Raw genomic sequence first — 23892 nt, 5'->3', positions numbered from 1 at the left:
AATTTCTCATCTGTTTTCAAACCGTGATTTAGTTGCTGGTAATCTTTGGCAACTAATCGACAATAACAATTTCATTAATTAGTGTTCTATGTACATAATATTTCCATCTGACTCTAGAACTGATAATAAGAAACATATCTGGTTTCAAATATTGTTTAAGAATTCTAATAATGGTCATGAATTAATGCATTGGTCTGAATTTGTTAGAGGGAGAGTTTTGCATGCATCAGTGGGATTCTCCTTGCTTTGTTGAATGTAAGTGAAGAGAAAACAGGCATGTAAATTATTGCTGCCATGTCTGCAACACTTATGTCTTAGGTGGGAAGGAAAGAGACTAACATTTTCTTTACCTTATATGAATCTGATTTTTCCACATAACTTAATTAGTGACCAAAATAAACATTTCTGCTGTGACTTAGTGGGTGAAAGGGAAGGCTTATAGCTTTCGTGTGAAGCAGTTGACAAATTTATGTGAAGGTTTGTTTTATAGCAAGATCACTGGTGTAAAGACATCAGCTTTATTTATACATCTCCCAGTGCATGTGCAGTGAGCAAGGGCTGTGGCCCCCAGGCTATGCCAACACTAACTACATTCCCATATTCACTTGGTTTTCTCTTTATCCACTTTTTTTTTCACTCCAGTTCAAAATGAATGAATGAATGAATGAATGAATGAATAAATAAATAAATAAATAGGTGTGTACATACCACAAGGATTTCATGTAAGTAATTTCATTAGGCAGTGAGGTTGTCAAATCAAGCTTTTGCAATATTTGAACATAATAAAAAAATCAAAACAAAATCCAAAGCTCTGCATTCCTTCAGATAAGGCAAGATATTTTCACCACAGCTTCTAAAACATCCATAAAGGAAAGCAAGCAACATGCAGAAACCTCCTTGGAAATATTGAAAAATATTGTTTTCAATGATTTTAACAAGGATAGCTATTCATTTTCACTCCGTATGAATAAGTCCTATCTTGTAGATAAAAACAGAATTGGTTTTCGATTCGTAAATAAAACAATTGAATTATTTTTTAAATGAGTTGAACATGCTGAGTAATGTGAATTATCTACTAAAATAGAAGTAGCTTAATTGTTAAAGTACAACTCAATTGCTATGGGAACATCTGCAACTTTCTACAACTTATAATGGATACGTTGTTATCTTAGATGTATGTCCTCAAAATATTTAGTTTTGTCGCTTAGAAATGTCAAACCTCGGTGGTAATGGCTTGCAAAAAACAGTGATTAAAGGGGATTTCAGTATATGTTTTTATGGATGGTATTGTAGAATACCACCGGCTCCCACTTTGTGGATCAAAGTGTTCCCGTTAGATACTTACAGAATGTCTGCTAAATAAAGCAGCCCCTCTGAATATCATACTCTGTGGTTGGCCCATGTCCAGTGACCAAATAAATTGTAAAATACAAGCTTGCGCCTCTTGTTCTACCCAGAACAGTTTCAAAAGGTAATTTTTACACATCATTATTGGTGTCCATGGGATACCTTCTAAGGTTGTACAGCAGCTCAACTTTCCCTGTGCCCCAAACACATAAAGAACATACAAATATTGGAAAAGATTATAATGAAATGATTATTGCAATTACTTATTGATGACAGGGCACAAGATTAAGTTGGTTCATTTAACTTGTATTAATTTCTCATCTTCTGTAATAACTATCTGTTATTTATAATAAATAAAATAATGCCCTGGTGTTCGATTAATAGTTTCAAAGATTGAATATTATCTGAGAAGCTGAGCAGACCTGCAATAAACTTGAGAAAGTATCAGCATCTAAGAGACAAATTAGATAGAAGGATTGATTAAACCAGGGGTGTTAACAGCATTGGAGAAATAGTTAAGATTATGTGTTTCATGGATTCCAAAAATACCCAGATTTTCAAGGATATATTTCTACAGGCAGACTGTGCTAATGAGAGACAGAAAACTATAGCAATGGACTGACATACTCAAAATGTGAAAATCCGGTATTACCAACCACAACCAAATAGCCATACTTTTTCTTTTAGGTTAGAATCTCCAAAATACTCTAGGGAAATTATATTGCAAGAGGTTTATTTGGAGAAGTGAAATAGGGATAGGGAGGAAATCCAGAAGAATGTGCATTTATGAAGGAATGTGTTAGGGAAGTGCTGAGAGTGAAGAAGATATACTGGTATGAAATCCAGGCATGGAAGAAAGGCTCCACAAATGTGTTGATTCTTTGATTTCATCTTGTTATGTGCATGAGACTAGATGCCTCTTTGTATAAGTGTTTAGAGAATAGATTATTGAGCCTTCTGCTTCATGGCCAGTCAAGGCTTGATGCAAGAACAGAAACACTGACCAGTGTGTAGTTATAGATGAAGTCCTGAAACTTACACTTACTCTAACCTAATGAACTTATTTGTAGGTGTGTAACTAACAAAGAAATCAAAAACTGCATATTAAGGACATATGCAGTGATGTTCAGATCAGCATTAGGTATATGAACTATAAATTCAAAAACACACATTAATGATGTGTTGCCTGAGTTATCAGGGATTTTTTGTCCCACCTGGTCCTTGTGCTGCCTGGTTCCTGCAGTCGTTAAGTCCTAAAGAAATCACACAGAGATCTACATTAATCATAAACTGATTGGCCCAATAGCTCAGGCTTCTTATTAACTCTTACAACTTACATTAGGGCATTATTCTAGTATGTGTCAGCCACATGGTTCAGTACCTTTTTCAGCAGCATAGTCATATCTTGCCTCTTCTGTGTCTGGACAGGACTGCAGAGGAATGGGCATTCTCCTTCCCAGATTTCTCCTGTTCTCATTGACCCTCCTCTACTTCTCATCTGGTTGTTCTGCCTATACTTCCTGCCTGGCTACTGGCCAATCAGCATTTATTTAAAACATAATTGGCAGAATATAGACAATTGTCCTGCACCAATGGTGTAATAACAGAATAGAAATGAGAAAGAATGACAATTCATAGATGAAATGCAGCAATATCACAGTCCAAAGGAAATGTCAAAGAAGACTTGGGAGTGTTGAAGAGATGGCACAGTAGGTAAGAGAACCTACTACTCATGCAGAGGACCAGAGTTCAGTTCCTAGCATCTTTGCCAAGAGGCTGTACTCATATAATTCAGGCTCAGTGCATCTAACTTCATATTCTGGCTTCTGAGAACCTAAATACATGTACACAAACACACACACACACAGAGAGAGAGCAAAACAAAGCTCCAATTTTTATAACTCCATTTGTGTAAAGTCAGAATCTTATGACACTGGACTTACGGCCATCAATAGATACCTTAGGAGAAAATGGTTTGCGTGGTGATGGACCAGTAACATCAGGTACCATTTTCTCAATGTATGAAACACTCTATATTTTCAATAGGGTGACAGTAGTTCTTTGTGAAAATCCATTGAGTTATACATTTATGATCTACTGTTTTGCTGTAAGTATGTGCTCTTCTAACACTGGATTTATTTTCATAGTACAAGTATAAGCCATTTAAGACTTAGTAGGAACAATGATTTTGTATTCCTTGAGAAGGATAACTGGCTTTGCCGAAAGTCAGCGTTGCACTCTTTCATTATACGTCAAAGCAATTGTGTTGGAAGTTACAGAAGATTTCAGTGCCTGGGTCTGTGATGTGATGAGAACACTCTGGAGAAATGGCTAGGACTTGACAAATGCTACATCTTCATTATCATATGTTCTCTTTTGCAAGTTTCCTGCTTCTGTGTTATTTTTGTATTTATTTTAACAGTTCCGTAGTTCTGGGCAACTGTAACTGGATTTAGTGAAATCCGCTTCAATGAAACTGAAAGAAAATGTGTTTGTTTCTTCTGATAAGTTTAGTTCTTAGACATTCTTTGTGTACGTGCCATCCCCACCCATAGACTTTCCATAAGCATATCAAGCATTTGCTGAGACACTGACTGCTAGGCAGGTCTATTACACTTTGCTGCTTATAAAGAAGTATAGTCCAGGTTTTGCCGACCGTCTTTTAAAAGCATGTGCCTTTCATTTTCTTTGTAAAGGAGCCCTAGACAGAGTAAGCAATCATCTGGGTTCAAATATAAATGAAGAGCTTATGTATTTTTAGAAATATAGTCAAAACCAATGGGGCAGCTTTAGAAATGCAAATGAGAATTGTATTTCCAGAAGGCAGATGTAGGAAAAATAGAAGTCCTCTGGTATGCGACATGACACATTGGCAGAGGTCATGGCTGTGCTAGTCTCTTTTCTGAGGGCTAGGTGATAAAATATCTCCTTAGGACTAGCAGAGACACTCTTTGTTCACATTCTTCAGTCTCTTGAGCACTATTGCACACACAGCCTTCATTCATACTACAGTTCACTATAGTAGAAATTTCCATAGTCTTTTCAGGACAGAACACAATAAAGAACAAAGATATATGTAAAGGATGGAAAAAAATTGAGACAAAGCAACAGATGACAGAAGTTAGCTTGGAATCAACAGCTTGATGTGTTATAGCAGAGCAAAGAAAGAGTTATGATTAATTCATGATAATTTTTTCTCTTTAGCAAGGTAGAAAACTAAGCTTGACTAGAATGGATAACCATTGAGCAACCTGTATAGTACTTAGTATTTAATCTTGCACAAAACTACTGGGAGGAAAGCAGTGTATCTGCAGTAAGCCTTGTATTCCATTCTATGCTAATGAGTGATAGTGTTGGGCATCAAGTATCTGTTTATTTTATATACTGAGACTTGAGATAGAAGAGAGAAACCAACTCTCTTGATGAGGCATGGGGTAGTGAAATGGACAGAGAGAGAACCCTGGCTTCACAGGGTGGCTTGTAATGAAGAGTCGCTGGATTTTCCCACTTAGTTTTACTTACTTTGAGATATTTAAATATGTAGCAATATTGGAACTGTAAAGATTGCTCAGAAGGTAAGAGCACTTAATGTTCTTCCAGAGAATGCAAGTACAAAGCCAGCAACCACATGGTGGCTCATAAGCATCTGTAACTCCAGTTCAAGGGGATTCCGGGCCCTCCTCTGGCTCCTGCCAGCTACAGGTAGAACACTCACACATATAAAATTTTTTAAAAAAATTAAATGTATGTGGCTATGTCTCTTCTTCCATTATGACTTGGTCTAACATTAAACTTGTATTGAAAGGAATAAAGGAAACAGAGGGTTTTTTCCCAGTTGATATTTAAACATTTATATGAAAATTAATTTAGGACCAATAGCCAATAAACATTCCTACCCTAGGCAATGCTGAATGCTGAGAGCCCTGCTGATGAGAGTGAGGAACTGGCCAGAGAGCCTCAATAGTTCCCTAGGCATATTGATCCCTTAGAGTTGACTAATCCCTTAGAGTTGACTAATCTTTGAACAAATTTCTTCTGGACTACAACCCCCAGTCCCCTCTTACCTTTGTATTTACCTTAGAAAACTTTAGCTGTAAATCTGCTCTCTGCTGTCTATGTATGTGAAGATACAAACTACAAGGGCAGCCAGGTGTCATCTGTGTAAACCGTAAGAGTCAAGAAAAGCAAAGATGCACCTTCTAGTCTCTGTGGACTGATGGGAACCTGGCACTAATAAGCATCGGCCAGTCAACACATGGGGCCTAATGACATGGAGTCTGTTCCCCATGATGTCTCTCAGTACTTTATCATTAGACTTTTGTTTGGTTGAGATCAAGGTCAGATTTTGCCCTCTATTGCCTAAGTTCTGAGTAATGTTTTTATTGCTTTTTGATGTTTCCTGGTATAATTTTTCATTTGGAAAACCTTTTAAAATGTTTCTTTCGGTTTGAGTGCATTTGAAGAGGCAGAGAGTCTATGAATGATGCAGGTGCAGCTTATGCTGATACTGAGCATGCCCCCTCCCCTAAGGCAGCAGCAATTCAATATTTAGCAACTCCTAAAGCTTCAGGGAGGGAATTCCCTATAGTTTTCCCAGGGTATGTCCAGAATTGATCTTTTTGACCTTAAAAGAAGATGAAGAAAAAGAGCCCTGGGGAATGTAAATGGCTGGGGTGGGGTGGGGTGGGGAGCCACTGCCGTGAAAGTCTTTTGTTTCTATCAATGGAACCAGCTTCAGAAGTTGATTCTTACAATAAACTTGAACTTCCTTCCTGCTGTTGGTATCTATATTAAGAGGCTATCTTCTCATCTCACCTTTCATTTATGTAGAAAGAGGTAAGATTCCAGCCCCATGTTGGCTTCCCCTATAACTTACGATTCAGCTTAAATCTTCCTCTCATTTGTGTTCGCAACCACTAAAAAATTCCCTTTTATGACAAATCGAGTGAGCAGGAAAGACAGGGTTTATTTTGCTTTCTGTGCTTTACATATGATAAACATAATATTTTTGAATAAATGAATGAATTCTAAACATAGATGTTATCTTGTTTTCTGACTTTAGAAATATATTTTTGCGGTGTTTAAGTAATCTGTTATTTATGTAAACAAGAAGCAAATTGTTTCACTTATATTTTAAGTGGAGGGTGGAGATCTTGTCTGTCTGTATTAGGGTCCTCTAGAGTCACATAACTTACGGAATGGATCTCGCTCTCTCTGTATACACACACACACACACACACACACACACACACAGAGGCTGCAGTTCACAGTGACTAGTTGTGAATGGAAAGTCTACGAATCTAGTAGCTGCTTAGGGGAGAGGGAAAGAGAAAATGCTTGAACTAATTATATATTTCTTATTTTTTTAATAATAAAGACATGCTCTGTTTGGGGTCACAATCATGAGCTCCCTGTTTACCTGTATTAATCATTCCTCAGTCACTAGTCCAAGTGCTAGGACAATAACGTGAAGGAACATTAGCCAATATTTCCTGAAGCTATGTAGGTATCCTATCACCTGAAATCAGAAAACTGTGCCAACAGAAGAAGGATGGATTTGGTTCAGGTAAAAGCATGGAGGTGTGGGGGGTGGCCGTGAGGGTGGAAATAGAAGACTTTAATCTTGTGTTAACAACTGGAATTGTCTACCATTTTTTTTAAAAAAAACAAACTAGTGAGGGTTTACCATGTATCATATGCCATAAAGTTCACCTATGCTCACTTACTCAAGCTGCCTAGCAGCCCTAAGGCAGGCACTCCTGGGACTCTCAATTTACAGATGAGCGAAGAGAATGATTAGGTAATCCATGAAGCCTTGCCACTTAAAAGAGGAAGAGCTGACTCTACCTCTTGTACCATGGCCCTCTCCTCCCCCATGTTAACTCCTCTTATCCTAAAACAAAGAGTTTTCATTTTCTAACTGGTTTTAATTTCAGAAACAGCTAAGGGAGACTTTTAATGATTTTTTTTCTTATCTCCAAGTGTTGAAGACTGCCCCACCTAACATTGCTCTGATGATTTAAATTGACTACTACAAACCTTTATAGGTTGCCTGTCATGTGCCAGAAACCACAATGACTGATCTGGATAATAAAATTACTCTTGGCAAGGATATAGGCTCATAAACAAATAACTGTAATTATGACATGAAAAATGTCATCATAAAAATATCTACAGTAACAGAGTACCAGACTGGCAGATTAGCTGAAGGCTAACTATGTGAGTCGGGGACAGTCTTGTAAAGGTGATAATTGAATTGCAATTTCAAATAATAAGTATATGAAACCCATTGGAATCATCAAGATCACCAAGTGTTGAAACAGAAATTTGAAAAATTGAAAGTTTTAAGAGATTTAGACAGTTACTTTTATAAATCATGGTATATTTGGTTTATAATACTTTTTCACTGTTACTGACAAGGTCTGGTATGAACATTTTTTTTTCTTTATAGGAGTGAAAAATGTGTAGTCTGTAGATGACCTTTCGATTATTCTTCTGAGGAAGGCTATGAAGTAGGACACAGTTTAGCCAAGTGGCTCTTGCGTTCATGGGGCAGTGAGTTAAGGCTCTTGGTTCAGGTCTAAACTAATCAAAGATTTCAGTCTCTAACCTTACTTATTGGCATAAATTAAAGTAGGCTGATAAGATAGGGGAGAAATCATTGACAACTTCTGGAGCAGGAATCATTTCACTGTTTAGATTGAGTTTCTTCAAGCATCTGCTCTCTCTGGGTTTTTCAGCTCAATCTTACACTACAAATGTGAAGCTTGGCAGGACATTTATGACCAGCAATGCAGAACTGCTGAGTAAACTCTTCACTGCACTTTATCTTCCTCATTAAAAAAATACATTTCTCAATAATTTAAGTGAATATGCATTTCTTTGAATATATGAAATGTAGTGTAATGTTCAGAGAAAATCAGTAATGAATAATGATACTGAAAATTTACAAACAAATACATATCTATGTATATATTCTTAACTAATCAAAAGAGCAGTAAGAGTTCAGCTGTAAGAAATCATCCCACAGAAACTGGCCATTTCTGATTAAACAGAAGAAACTACTAATGTTAGGGTGGCAAGCTGGCATAGTGGGCCAAGGTAGTTGTTATGAAGTCTAAGGATCTGAGTTCAATCCCTAGAGCTCACATGAAAGAAGGACCCATTCCTGCAAATTGTCTTTTGGTTCCACATATGCACCCTGGCATGTATAAATATATATGCACACACACACACACACACACACACACACACACACACAAACATGCAAGTCCACACTCATATGCTCACATACATACGGAAATGAATGAAAGAAAAAGAAACTGCTGCTGATTGTCTAAAAAGCACTTTTTAAACTTTTTAAAGCACTGTACAAAGTTCAATTTGAAATTTTCCTAGAACTGACATTTACGCATTTTTTAATATTCATATAATATTGAAATTAAAACTGGCAATAACAGGTTATTTCAGTAAATTACAGATTCTCCTCCTGGTTTAAAAGACCACATCTCCATGCTCATATATGTACATGCTCATACATGTATGTAAAATATGTCCTTATTATTCATTAATTAGTGCTTAGGCAACTTTTTCTTTGTGGGATCCTGTTAAGAGAATATCCACATGAATCTAAAACCCTGTGGTCTGACCTACCATGCATTAAATAATTGTTTTTATTGCTTTATGAAAAACAGTTTAGTTGTGTCAGGGCATGCTTCAAGATGTCACAGCATGTCTGGAGATTAGCAGCCAACATTGCAAAGCTGATTCTCTCCGTTTGCCTTTACATGAGTTCCAGAGATTGAATGAACTCAAGTTGCCATGCATGCATGGAGAGGGTCTTTATCTTCTGAGCTCTATTGCTGACCCCTTGTATCAACTTTTTAACCTGTGGGTCACAATCTTACAATGGATTTCATAACTGGATGTGAGGTTTTGTAGTGATATTTTGTTTGTGTCTTAACAAATAAAACTTGCCTGAAGAATAGAGTGCAGAGCTAAGCCACCAGAGGCCAAACAGTGATGGTACACACCTTTAATCTCAGGACTTGGGTACAGAAAGATCTCTTAAATTCAAGGCCAACCTGGGCTACGTGAAATTGATCCAATCTAAAAGAGAAGCAGAGCTCACACAAAGGTGTTCGCAGAACTTGGGATCCCACACCTTTAATTCCAACACTAGGTGAGAGGGGAGTTTAAGTTTCTTGCTTGTACTTCCGGGCTGCTTGAGTAAAATTATTTCCCTTCTCAGATCTTTGATGGAGTTGAAGATTAGATAGTTGTAGCTACCCTCTACATTATTTAGACTCCTTGAAATAGAATGTTTAGTAAACCTTTTGTCATATATTTCCTGCTTAATATTGTTTGTTGTTTGCAATTTTATATTTATTATTTGTTTCTATTGTATATAGTTGTATTTGGTTTTGTTCTGTCTTATTTTAGAAAAAGGGGGAGATGATAAGGGAGTTCAGCCAATCACATTCTGTCCGTGGGGCGTGTTGCCCTAAGGCAAAAATTTACCTATAAACCTGGCGGGTGCACTTCCCCTAGCTCTCTCTAACCTGGCGCATGAGTCCGGAAGGATCGTTGGGATTCTGGTGTAAGTCTTCCTTCTGTTTATTAAAGCTGTATCTTTTGTAAGCTAGTCTGGTGGATCATTAATTACCGATCAACCTCGCCCCTTCAACTAGGGAGGTGGAGACAGAAATGATATGACTGGGCAGAGAGAAAGGGGTGGAAGGAGGAAGGAGCTCAATGCAGTCTGTGGAGCAGTGCTCTCTGAGGCAGGGAGCCTGAGGGTGCAGTCTGGAGATGCACTCTGAGGACAGGATTGCCTTTTTGGAATGAGCATTGGTAGAGATAAGAACTCTAGTGTCTGTTCTGCTTCTCTGATCCTCCAGCTTTCAACACTGACAGCTGACTCCAAGTTTTTATTATTAAAACCAATTAGAATTCTTGTTACAGGGTTTGCAAAATATTTGGCCACAGCAGAAATCTTCTGCAAGCACAGTGCCTAAAAAGTCCAAATCAAATGTTTCATGAAACTGAGACAATTATGGCAGCACTCAAGCATGCTGCAGGGTGCAGCTTCACACCAGCCGTGATTCTGAACACAGCATTCATACTGTGGAAATGTGTAAGTGCCTCTGACTGTAGATTAATGTCTGTCACACATTGCTGTGCTCTTACTGTACATACAAAGCTTTTTACTCTCGTAAAAAATGATAATTTAAATGCATTCTTACTGTCATTCCTCAGCCTGTAAGTAAAAAAATTAATATATCTTTAAATTATATTATGTTAAAATATTTTATTTTAAAAGTTGCCATTTGAGTTGCCAATTTGAGTTTTAAAAAAATCAATCATAAATAAATCAAGAGTTTTTAGCAACTCTGAAGCAGCCCCAAACATTTTTCTGTTATTTTGTACTATTTAGTTGTACAGAGAAGTATTCTCTTTATGGATGCTGAAAATCAACTAATCAACTCTGAAAAACATTAAGTATTCTCTATGTCCTGAAATATCAAGTATACAGCCAAGATTTAATCCTTTATATAAAAACAATCACATCAAATTCATTAGTGTGAAAATATAGTTCATCTTTGAGAAATGGCAAAATTACCATTTTTGTGTACCAAAATAGTTGCTTAAAATTTCTTCATACCTTAATATCAGTATTTTTACTTTTATACTTATTTTGTATTCACAACGTGTTGTGCAAACTATAATTGGCCTTAATAACAAGAACCCGGAGTCAGATAATGGGGTAAATGTTGAAAGATCAAATAATTAAAGGAGTCAGCTACCAGGGAAGGCTTTTACTACTACTACTCCTAGATCCTCAGACCAGAGTAGGCAAGATCCTGTCTCAGACTGAATGCACTGAACTCCTGTCTCTGCCAGCTTTACATTCCTCTCTCCACCCAGTCATATCCCTTCCTGTTTTCACCTTCACTGGGCTGGAATTAAAGGCATGTGACTCCCAAATGCTGGGATTAACTATGTGAGCCATCACTGCCAGCATCTGTTTTTCTTTTAGACTGCATCAGTCTTGTGGAGCCCAGCCTGCTTCTGCCTCCCAAGTGCTGAGATTAAAGTATCTGCCACAACTACCTGGTCTCTATGGCTAACCAGTGACTTGGTTCCTCACTCTGATCTTCAGGACAACTTCATTTGATAGATCACAAACAAACTATCACCACAATATATACTTGGGATTATATAGAAGAACAGACCACAGAACAGATCACAAATGGAAGAAAGAAATGGAAGACCTGGATATAGGTTATATGAATTAGCTTTAATATTATATGTAACATTTATACATATAACATAAATTTATATAATATATATGGCATATGTGTGTGTCTATGTGTATGTCTGCATTTCTTTGTGTGTAAGAGGCCATTTCCTTTGTATGTTTGTCTGTTTCTGTGAAGGTTTGTGTCTGTGGTTTTTTGAGTGTGTGTGTATGTGTGTGTGTGTGTGTGTGTGTGTGTGTGTGTGTGTGCTTGTGCACTTACATGTGAGTGTGTGTGAATGCCTACTGTTTCTGGGGCCATGATGAAGTAAACAAAGAGTGAGTCAAGCATGAAGGAAATAGTGCGGTTAGTTGTGAGTGGCCTCTGACACCTTAATACATCTTGTCATCTTAAAGATTTTTATTTTATACTGTTAACATTATGCACACAAGTACATAAGTATTATATTGTTATGACATTATAATGGTTATGGTATCATAAGTAATAAGATTTTTCAAATTTATTATACATATTATAGGACCAGTGCTGTACCTAAAGCCCAACAATGACCACTATGTCATTATACAAAGCATGATTTCTCTCTTTCTGTCTCCCTCCCTCCCTTCCTACCTCTCTCCTTCCCTCCCTCCCTCCCTCCTTCCTTTCCTCTCTTTCCCCTTTGTATGTGTGTATGCGCCTCTGTGTGTTCATGTGTGTTGTCTGAGCCGATTCCCTTAACAAATGTAATACAAATTGTCCAGGTAGTCAAAACATATTTTCTCATAGTTCTGAAGGCCATAACTTTAAGATCAAACTATCATAGGTTGCTTGTTTGTTTTTCTTTTCTCTTGTGGAAATATGTTGGAGGCAACTGAATCCTGCCTCCTCACATGGTCTTTTCTTTGTACACATACAGGGAGAAGAACAATATCTGATGTTTCTTTCCATCTTAAAAGACACTACTTCCTTCTCTAGGTCTTCATCTTTATGATTTCAGTTTGCTCCATGAAATCTGTAAAGGTTCCATCTCTAAATGGAGTTACATTGGGAGTTCGATTTTTAACATTTAAATTTTGGGGGTGCCATTCAGTTCATACATGTATATGTCCCTATGTGTATACATTTGTTTTCGTGGTCAACTCTCAGTAATTGTGTGACCTTTAACTGAAGCACTACAAAGGGTTAGGGAATCTGGGAACACATATTCTTTCTTTTGTTTCTTTTCACTACCCCAGCTCCACTCCACAATCACACTAGAAAATAATTTAAAAGCACTTCATAGGCAAAAGTTATTATAGACAGAAATTCCAAGTATAGCAAGAAAAAGAAAAAGATCCCATTTAAATCTTAATTTTAGATAAAAAAAAAACCAGTCATTTCGGAAGATAATGCCCACAGAGTATTTAGTATTTATCTGATTCACATATAATAGAGACCTGTACATGGCAAGCCTAATCATGTGCTGAGGACATTTTTTGTACTTTAGCTTTTGGTAAGTGTAATTTTTATCTTGCGTAAATATGCCCTGTCTGACTCCAGTTGAGTCTACCACTGATGACAGAGAACTGCATTCTCATTTCATGTTTAATTTATTCAATGTCAAGTAATGCTTTGGTATGGCTTCAGATGGATGGCTGTATGACAGGATATGAATGAATGCCATATAAGACAAGACATAGGTTCTTCTTTTAATAGGAACCAGTTTAAAGGAACTCATAGATACAGCACATGCTTAGCGAAGCGACCTCTGTCAGGTTGCAGTTGTGTGGGCAATGACAGCTGATGGCTTTCCATTGTTAAGCTTTAGCATTGATTATGGATAACTGAATGACATTACACACACACACACACACACACACACGCACACACACATGCACACACACGTGCTGAATATATATGCACATTAAATCTGTGCTACCTCAGAATGTAGTCTGGTTTTGAAATAGATCTTTATAGAGAAATGTGATTTAGTTACTGTGAAATAATGAGGTCATACTATAGTGGAGTGGGTCCCTTATCTAATATAGGGCGTCCATGTTAAGAAAACAGCAATTGAAGACAGACACAAGAAGATGCCACACAGGAGCAAAAGAAGGTTTTGCAACTTAGGTAGTCATGAGTTTCCCTCGCCCCCCAAAATATGCCAAAGATTGTTCAAGAAGAGAAGACATAGAAGAAGGTGCTGTTTTTCCATCAAAGGATACAGCCATGTTGACATATTTTGGGGGGACTTCCAGCTTTTAGAAGCAGAAAACAATTAGTTTCTGTTATTTCAGGCTTTGCAATTTGTAGCTCTGCATAACTGCAGGCAGCTCTAGAAAATTAACAGGGATTGCTCTACTCAATGCCATTCTCATAAAAATGGAAGTCGAGCTGTCAGAGCTTCATAGGAAATCCCTGCATCTGAGGATCACGGAGAAACAAAGGAAAGCTGCAGCTCCATTTCAACTGTTAGATGAGCGGGTACACAGTTTTCTTTGGGTGAACGTACTGCAGTTGAAAAGACTGTCACTTCTTGAGAGAGAAGCCGAATCCTAAGGAGAACCCTAACTTTCGACACCTCAGAATGATCAGAATAGAAAGAAAAAAATCGTTTTCTTGATGATACTCCTTATTCCCCTTTACTGAAACATTCCAGTGAGAAGTGTAAGAAGCTTTTTATCGTCATATCAGATTTACATGGTAAAATTTAATACACTCCTTGTCAGCTTTAAACACTGGAAATATCAATAAAATGTCAAATTATATTTGACTTCAAACCCAAGTGGTTATAAAAATGCAATACAAATTTACAATCATTTAGTCTTCCCCTTTTCTCACAATAAAACCCTGTTTTATTCTTTATGGGAAGCTAAAATTATTTTGCTCAAAGCTGGTAATTTATTAGGGCTTACACAAGACCTGAAATGTGTTTCCCTTAGAAATCAATGGTTAGCCTGGAACTGCGACCAAACTTTTTAATTATGGCTTTGAAGTAATGTAACTGTGGTTTTTAATGCCTCATACATCTGCTTGAAGGGTTATATGAGTTTGTTCAAAGTTTTAGAAGCAATAAAATTAAATTTTTGGACAGCAAGCCAGCAAAGGGATACCGGTGATGCTGACTGGCATGTACAACATACTATCTTATAATGCGGTTTGTGATTTTACTCCCACAATGAACATCCGACTCAGAGTGTCAGTACAACATACTATCTTATAATGCGGTTTGTGATTTTACTCCCACAATGAACATCCGACTCAGAGTGTCCGTAGGCTTGACAGCAAAGGAAGCTTTGTCAGCCTTCTGTTCAAAACCTGTAGCTCCCCTTCCCTTTCCCAGGCTCCTGATACTAACATAATTCATTCCCTGAAATGAAAGACTCAAGAGGCTTGAAGTGTAAGATGCTCACTGCTGTTTACGAGAATTTGAGCTTGTTTTCCAGACTTGCAACTTAGGGCCACGCCCATTTCAGTGATCCCAAACCGTCTGTCACGCCTCTAAAGGAACCACAGTGGATTGGGCAACAGTCACCACAGAAAGCGAAGCGAACAGAATGAGGGATTTCAGTAGCATAACCCGGAGTGGTCTCTAGAGAACAGATAAGTAGAGACACCAGGCAGCTTCCATTCTGAGACGTGTCCTTAGGCTCCCCTTGGAAGAGTATTCTGTATTATTTCAGGGTATTCAGATCTCTGAATCATAAACTGCTCAGGAGAAAGACTTGAAATTGACGCCAGAATCTCTTTTGCTCATGCCTTCTCAGCTTGCTTATACCTGTCCTTTGTTTCCCCTTATTTTTGTAATTATATGACATCGTTTTGGCCCCTCAGATGGCAGTGAAATTTCTCTTTATTATTTTTCCAGAAAATTAATGACATATGTTATTTGCTAATATTTTTCAATTAATGTTTGTTCTCTCTCCCCTCTCTCTGCCTCCCTCCCTCCCACTCATCTCTATCTCTTTCTGTTCCTTTTTCCCTCCTTCTTCCTTCTTCCTTCTCTTTTGTTTTTGTTTGTTTGTTTGTTTTGGTGTAGTGTTTCTGGAAATTCATCAAATTATTTCAGTTATGATCTTTAATTGCTTTGACCCTGTAAAACAGTTGCCTATGTTGTTGTGACCACATCAAACAAAATTATTTTTGTTGCTACTTCATAATTATAATTTTGTAACTGTTATGAATTGTAATATAAATATCTAATATGCCAGATATCTGATATGCAACCCCTGTGAAGTGGTTGTCTGACCCCCTAAGGGTTGTGACTCACAGATTGAGAACCACTGGTCTAGGCAAATCGACAAGCACCAATTTCACCAAGAGACCCTTTCTCAAAAACTAGGTGGAGAGCAATCGAAGAAGACATTGAACAGCAAGCTTTAGCTTCTACACATGCACAAATGTATCTGCACACACATGCATACTCTTATAAATACACAACATACACACACAGACACATACAGAGAGAGAAAGAGTAGAAGACAGAGAGTGATATACTATAAGAATTCAACTTTTGTTCACTGGCTTTTAAGATGGAGGAAGACTGAGAAAGACAGAAGAACAAATCTTACAGATCTTTGTAGAAACAATGCCTCCCTGAGGACAATTCAACATCACCCTGAGTGACCTGTGTCTAGAGTGTGACCTAAAGAACTGGGACATAATAAAATGAAGCTGTTTAAGCTTGCGGTAATTTAGTAGTTTAAATTTGTGACAATTTATTGGAAGGGAAAACTGAAAGCTAAACAAGCATTAGACTAAGATATGGACAAATTTAACTGAAACAAGTCAAATAGATACAGTAAAACTAAAATAGAATCTCTGTTCATCACACTTCTACTGATGCCCTTCATGTAGCTCCATCAGTGACCAGCACTCCCCTCACCCATTCCTCAATCTTCCTTTCTCTTCTGGTTTAAATATAAAATGTTGTTAAAGGCCCTTGGGTTTGAATACTTAGTCCCCAACTAGCATCACTGTTAGAATAATTTTTAAAACCTCTAGGAGATGGAATGACACTGAAGGATAGGCTCTGAGGGTTTAAGGCATCATTTTCTGATATCTCTGTTTCCAGAGCGTGGAGGCAATGTGATCATTCAGCTTCTTGCTCACTTGGCAATGCCTTCCCTGCACGTGGTCATGTCTTCATCAGCATATTGGGGGTGGGGTGGGGAGGGGGCTCTATTTCTCTGGAACTGTCAGCCCAAACAAACCCTTTCTCTTTAAGTTTTTCTGGTCAAGTCAGGTATCACATGACTAATCCTCCTTCCCCTCAGATGTAACTCAAAAATCACTGCCAAGGATTTTCACCCACCAATAATTCTAACATTGAATCCAAACACTTGCGGTTTTCATTCTCCTTTGCCTTTATTCAGTGTCTCCATGGATTTTCCTATTCTATGTAATGCGTCTTATGGACAGCTCTGCTCACAGCTCAGCTTTAGCCAGAGTTCTGCCAGAAAAGCAGAAACCACAAGAAATACTTCGAACAAGTGAGGCCTAAAACATTGATTTGGTTACACAGGTAACCAAAGAGTGCAGGTGCATTATAGAGGCAATCAAGGTCCTCAGGAATTTCCAATAGCAGTAGTCGGCAATCACTCGCTCAACCTCCTTGTGGGCTTAAACCATTACTCACCCCAGCATCTCTTTACATCACAAGGTAAATAAAAGCAAACAACTGACTACAAAGACTCTACCTTTTCCTCCCTGTCCTTATCCACTAGTCTTTCTGCTGGTAAGTGGTACCATTCTTCTGTCACTTAAAACAGAATCTTACATGTCATCATTGATACTTTTCTTAGTCTCATCTCAAAACTTATCTTGTAAAATGTATTCTTATCTTAAATTATTTCTTCTGAATCTTTACAGTCACAGCCCTGTTATAAATCACCATCAATTTTCACTACAAAGCAGGAAAAGAAAGAATTTTCTATTCATTTGCCTATGTACTCTACCTATCTAAGTGTGGATCTAAGAATGTTCAACTGTTATCCAACAATCAATTGCATTTAGTATAGGCTGCAAGGTGAACAAACTCTAATAGAACTTATAAGTCATTCATGGTCTAGTCTTGTTCCTCACTGACACTTCAAATTTTGGTTCATTCTTCATAACATGGCATAACTGCCTTTCTCAGATGAATTTCTTCTCTACTTCTATGACCTCATTTTTCCTTCCTAAGAATGCTGATTCTGTCTTCTCTGTAGCCTCACTTGTGCTGTCCTAGAACATGGGGACTAGGTTCTCTGATGGGTGAATTTTGGAGAGGTGTTATGATAGATAAGGTTGCCAGCTTGTCAGGATCTAGAATTACCCATGAAACAAGCCTCTATTCATGTGTGTGGGGATTACCTACCTTACGTCAGACTTTCTAGAATAGGCAAACTGAGGCAGAAAGACATACCTTAACCTTTGACTGAACCCAGGGTGCTAAATGTAAGTAAAGAGAGAAGAATCTAGAAGAACATTTGCATTCATGGCTCTCTTCTTTCTGACTGTAGACAAGGCATAACCAGTTATTTCAGGCTTCTGCTCTCATGAATGCCCCATGATGATAAACTATACCCTGAAACTGTGAGCCCAAAGAACCCCTTCCTTAAGCTGGCGTGGTCAAAATCTTTTGTCACAACAGGTAAAAATTAATTAGTAAAGAGAGTCAGTATAGTTCAACCAAACTTGTTTCTTCTGTCTTTCTGGGATTTGCTACTTTAGAGAGTTACACAACTATTCTGTACTCCTCTGAAACTCTTGGTTGGTATCATCATCATCATCATCATCATCATCATCATCATCATCATCATCAACATCATCATCAAACTGTAGCAGTAGCAGTATTAAATATTATTTTGAAACCACCTTTACATTTTGGTCTCTTCTGTCTGCTAGTTGATTTTTATTCCAAGAACAGAAGAGAAGAATTCTCATTTTGTAGATTCCCTGTCTCTAAATGCATATCCCTTTAGTTGAGTTAGTTCTCCATGGTTTGAACTCCCAAAGGTTTGCATAGGACACCCCTCAAATTTCTTCTAATGATGCTTGTATACCATTATGAGTTGCACCAGAAACTTACCTTCTTTATCTGCAAGGTGCTGCATTCTGCATGGGTGCTGTAATATCTTTCCTGCCCTGGTGTCTCTCAGTGTTGTGAATGTGAGGCAGTCAGAGCATAATTGTTGACAGACTATATTGAATAGTTACTCATTTTGCAGGAAGGACAAGAAGACCTCAAGAGGACCACTACTTCAGATAAGCAATATCCCGGAGGGACCCCTCGATGCTCTGAGAATGTGAAATGAAATTGACCAGAAGGAAAAATAGAAGACTATAAAAGCACTGTATTCTGAAAACTTGACTTACATTTGGCAGCAACTGGGCTAAGAGAGAAGGCCAATGATTTCTAAGTGTGAGGTATCTGAAAACACATGAATCTTTGAACATTTTATTTTATTCCATCATATTTGCCAGGATTTGATTGACCGATTATAGTGGTTAGGATGGATGTAGCCAGACAATGAACACATTCAAGTGTCATCAATATGTAATGAGTATTATCAAGGGTATAAGTTAGAATTAAATTATCAGAGGTTTGTATGAGAATGTCCTCCCTAGGCTCTGGCATTTGAATTATTGGTCTCCAGTTAGTGGAACTGTAGACAGAAGTTTCTGTCCTACCCAGTTCCACAGTCATTCATTCCCAAATAAACAGGAAGAGACTTATATTAATTATAAACTGTTTGGCCTATTGCTCAGGCTTGTTACTAACTACCTCTTACAACTTAAATTAACCCATAATTCTTATCTATATTTAGACATGTGACTTGGTGCCTTTCCTCAGTGAGTCATTCTCACCTTTCTTTGTTGCATCTGGCTGATGACTTACCCTTTCCCAGAATTCTTTTAGTTTGATCACCCCACCTATATTTTCTGCCTGGCTACAGACCAGTCAGCCTTTTATTAAACCAGAATGAGTGACAAATCTTTACAATGTACAAGAGCATTATCTCACAACATATTTGAGGAGGCCTGGGAGGTATGGCCTTGTTGGAGTTGCTATGCAACTGGAGGCTGACTTTGGAGTTTAAAAGTCTCTCTCTCTCTCTCTCTCTCTCTCTCTCTCTCTCTCTCTCTCTCTCTCTCTCTTCCTGTCTGTCTCTTCTTTCCATTTGTGGTTCAAGATGCATGCTGCCACTCTCAGCTTCCAGCTCTAGTGTATGCCTACATGCTATAATGTTTCCCTATCATGTCTGTGATGAAATTTGATAATAACTTTACAATATTGATTATTATTAAGTTGCATTATATACTGGTACAGATATCTAAACATATGTCCATATACCTAAATACATCATTATCTAAAGCTATTATTTTTAAAATATTTCCAACTGGTTGTCCAGTGCCAAATGATCAGTCCAACAAACATACATTAACTGGACTGAACAGGTGATATTTAGGATTACATATGTATATATATATATGTGTGTGTGTACATATATGCTTATATATGTGTGTGCATATATACATATATATGTATGTGTGTGTTTGTGTATACCCTGACAATTAGTGGAAATATAGGCCAGATTTTGAAGGAGAGTAGGGAGGGTTATATGGGAAATTTGGAAGGATATAGTGCACCTGGGGAATATGCTTTCATTTCCTGGGCACCCAGTCCTGGTTAATCAAACAGAAACATATTAATTACAAACTGTTTGGCCTATTAGCTTAGACTTATTATTAACTAACTCTTACAAACTTAAATCGACCTATCTCTATTAGTATATTTTACCACAAGGCTCATGACTTGATACATCACATCTTGCTTCTCTGGGCAACTGCTTGCATCCTTTTCAATTCTGCCTTTTCTCTTTATATCTCTTCTTGGATTTCCTGCCTAGCTATATTTTATCCTGCCATAGACCAAAGCAGATTTTTTATTAACCAGTGGTAATAAAACATATTCACAGCATACATAAGGGTATCCAATATCAACGAAATGAAAGGAAGAAATGTTATTATATTATAGTGTTAAAGCTAAAGTTTAGAAAAAATTCTGGGGGCAGAGGAGGAAGGGGGTGGGAAGAAGGGTGGGAGGAGAACTGTGACCACAATGTAAAATGAAAATAAAATTAAAAATCTCTGTTATTACATAATAATATTTTGTTTTTAATTAGAGATTGTCATACAGAGCACAAAAATACACTCATTTAGTGTCTTCTTGGCTATTTGAGATGACAGTTCTGAGGTTCACTTCTGTTTTGAGGGCTGTGACAGAGTGTCAGTTGCTGACCCAGTCTACATTCTCTTCTTCCTTTCAAATGAAACATAACAACAATTTGCTTAACCAACAGGCTCAGTTGCTATAAAGAGTGCCCATAGGGCTTCTTACTGGCCAGTGTAATACAACTACAAATCTCTGGTAGTGTGACTGTGTGACGTAAAAGTCTTTTTAAAAAAATTGAACTTGGCAGGGCTGTCTTTTCCCATTTTTTAGAATACATTATTTGTGCTCAGGGAATGAAAGCAATGCTGAGATGCATTAGAATTTTTTTAATTATAAGCTCTACTGTGTTTGTAATTCATATAGACATACACATTACCTTATATTAGCATATTTTGGTTGCAACTTTATTGAGCAATGATTCACATATCACACTACTGATCTTTTATATAAATATTTATTTTTTAAAAATATTTTAAATTATGTATGTGTGGGCTTGTGTTTGGGTATAAACATTTCAGTGCAGGTGTCCATGCATTTCAGAAAAGGATTTTGAAGCCCAGATTTCAAGTCACAGGGATTGTGAACTGTCTGACTTGGGGATTTGTAATTAAGCTTTGATGCTCTCTAAGAGCAGTCCAAGTTCTCTGGACCACTGCTGGTCTTTTAAACTATAAAATTCAGTGGTTGCTACTATGTTCAGAGTTGTACAACCATCAAGCAGTTAATTTTATTATCTTCCTTGTCCCAGTTAAATTTGAATATCTTCCCATAGACTTTAGTAGTCATTTCTCATTCCCCTATCTCTCACGCCCCTACTATCCTGGACAATCCATGATACATTCTCTGCCTGTACAATCTTGTCTATTCTGGTCATTTTTGGCAAATTAAATCGTACAACATGTAACTTTTTACATCTAGCTTCTTTCCTTTAGCTTACTTCTAAATTCATCTATGTTCTAATGAATATGCAGACTTAATTCCATTTGATAAATAAATAATATTTCATTGAGTAGACCAAGCACATTTCATTTATCCATTATATACTTAATATATAATTACTTTGTTACTCTCTTGGAGCTATGATAAATATGTTGTTGTGGACATTTTAACACTTGCTTTTCAGTAGATGCAACATCCTGAGACTATGTGAGCAACAACAGTGACAACAACAAACACAACAATAAACACCAACAACAAACAACAACAACCACAACAGCAAAAACGTTAAATAGAGCAGGAAGTATGGTGGTCAGATCTTCGTGACACCTTGCAGTTCCTAGATATACTTACACAGAGAAATAAAAAAGGCATCTTGGTATAAATGTCTAAAAAGCCTTCTGTTATGTACTTTTGAAGAGGACCCTTTACGGAGGTCAAGATTAGCCAGGACAATGTCAAGCACAGAGCATCATGTCTGGTGCAGAGTAAATTTCAACCTCATACACGAAACTAGCGACTCTTCTAGTTCACTTTCAATACTTCTTTCTCAGAACACAATCAACCCTAAGGAACATGTCTGCTCTTTTCTGCTTCTGTATTCTCAGCCTTCCTCTAAACTCCTTGAGGACAATGTACCATTTATAATCTAGTTTTATTGTGCCTCTTGAGAACCTAGCAAGAGCTCTGGTCCATAGTAACCCTCAGGAAATACTTGGAGTTGATTCTACTTTCAGTAAACTCAGATCTTTTCTTAGCACAGATCCTATTCTCTGTAAGTGTCACTTACCAGTGCTTTGAGAAGGTAAATGCCCTACAGGATCAAGCAGTAAATATCTGGGAGAAATTTCAGAAAGCTTGCCTTCTAGTCTGCTGAAAACTGAGTCCATACTGCAAGTGTCTATAAACTCTCAAGAGCATGTATATGATTTCTAAGAATTACTGTCAACCAGCCCCTATCTATTGTCAAATCTACCAACAAAGATTAATTAGTAATAAAATTAACAATACAGGCTAATTAACAAAGACTAAAATTAATTTTTCTGTGTGTATATACATTTTAAAATAGTTAATAAAATAAAAGCGACACATTTGAAAAATAAAATATAGATAAAATTGGCTATAAAAGGGTTCTCGAGTCAGTCTATATATTGATTATGTGGGTGGTTATGTGGCTGTCCATCTGCTGAAGGTTATTACAGAACTAGAAAAGAAGGGACTTATTCTATATAAACTATACCTCAAAAAAGCTGATCTTATCTTTGATTTCCCTCATCCAAAAAAGGGAAAAGGAATGACTGATTTGTTCTATGTAACTTATAAATAAATGGGTAAATGTAAAATTTTAAAATACTTTTAAAAATCAAATTGTAAATCAACTGGAGCATTTGAAATTAAATAGGAGAACATGAATTTTTTTTATTTAAAGAAAGACAGTAAAAAGCAGAGGGAGAGAGAAGAAAATGGCAGTCTGGGTAACCGTGCATACTGTTCTTAAAAAGGACCTGTGATCAGTTCCTGGCAACTACATCAGATCACTTATGACCAACTGAAACTCTGCTCCAGAGGATCTTAAGCTCCCAGCATCCTCAGGATTCCCACACTCATGTGCATACACACACACACACACACACACACACACACACACACACACACATATCCCTCAGCATTCATATAATTAAGATAGTTTTTAATAAGTGTCACTTAGTAGATGGTTCATTTACACCCACTCAATGTACAAATATTTGTCAGTATGTTTACACCTGATGGGCACTACTGTGCATGTGTTGCCTGTACAATTAGGAAGCTAAGTTGTGTACCAGGGAAATGGAAAAAGAGATAAAGGACATGCATTACCTTTGAGGCAGAAGTAAAGGTTTTAGTTTTTACACTAAAAATATTGAGAAATGGAAACAAAAAAATAACAAAAAATGAAAATGTAAACAAAGAAACAAATTAAAATGGAGATTTCAAGTAAAAGCATGATCATATTCACATTTTTTGGCTCTTCCATTTTCTCATATTGCTTTTTGAAGCACATTTTTACTACTAGAATGCAATACCATCTTTTTCCTTAAATGAATTTTGACTGATGGATCATGATGAACAATAATCTCTTGTTGTCCAAGTATTGTATTGTATGGGTAGTGGCCCAACAAATGCTACAGA

Source organism: Myodes glareolus, chromosome 7, assembly GCF_982192425.1.
Source record: "Myodes glareolus chromosome 7, mMyoGla1.1, whole genome shotgun sequence".
NCBI classification, from domain to species: domain Eukaryota; kingdom Metazoa; phylum Chordata; class Mammalia; order Rodentia; family Cricetidae; genus Myodes; species Myodes glareolus.
Note: the sequence above shows the minus strand (reverse complement) of the source record.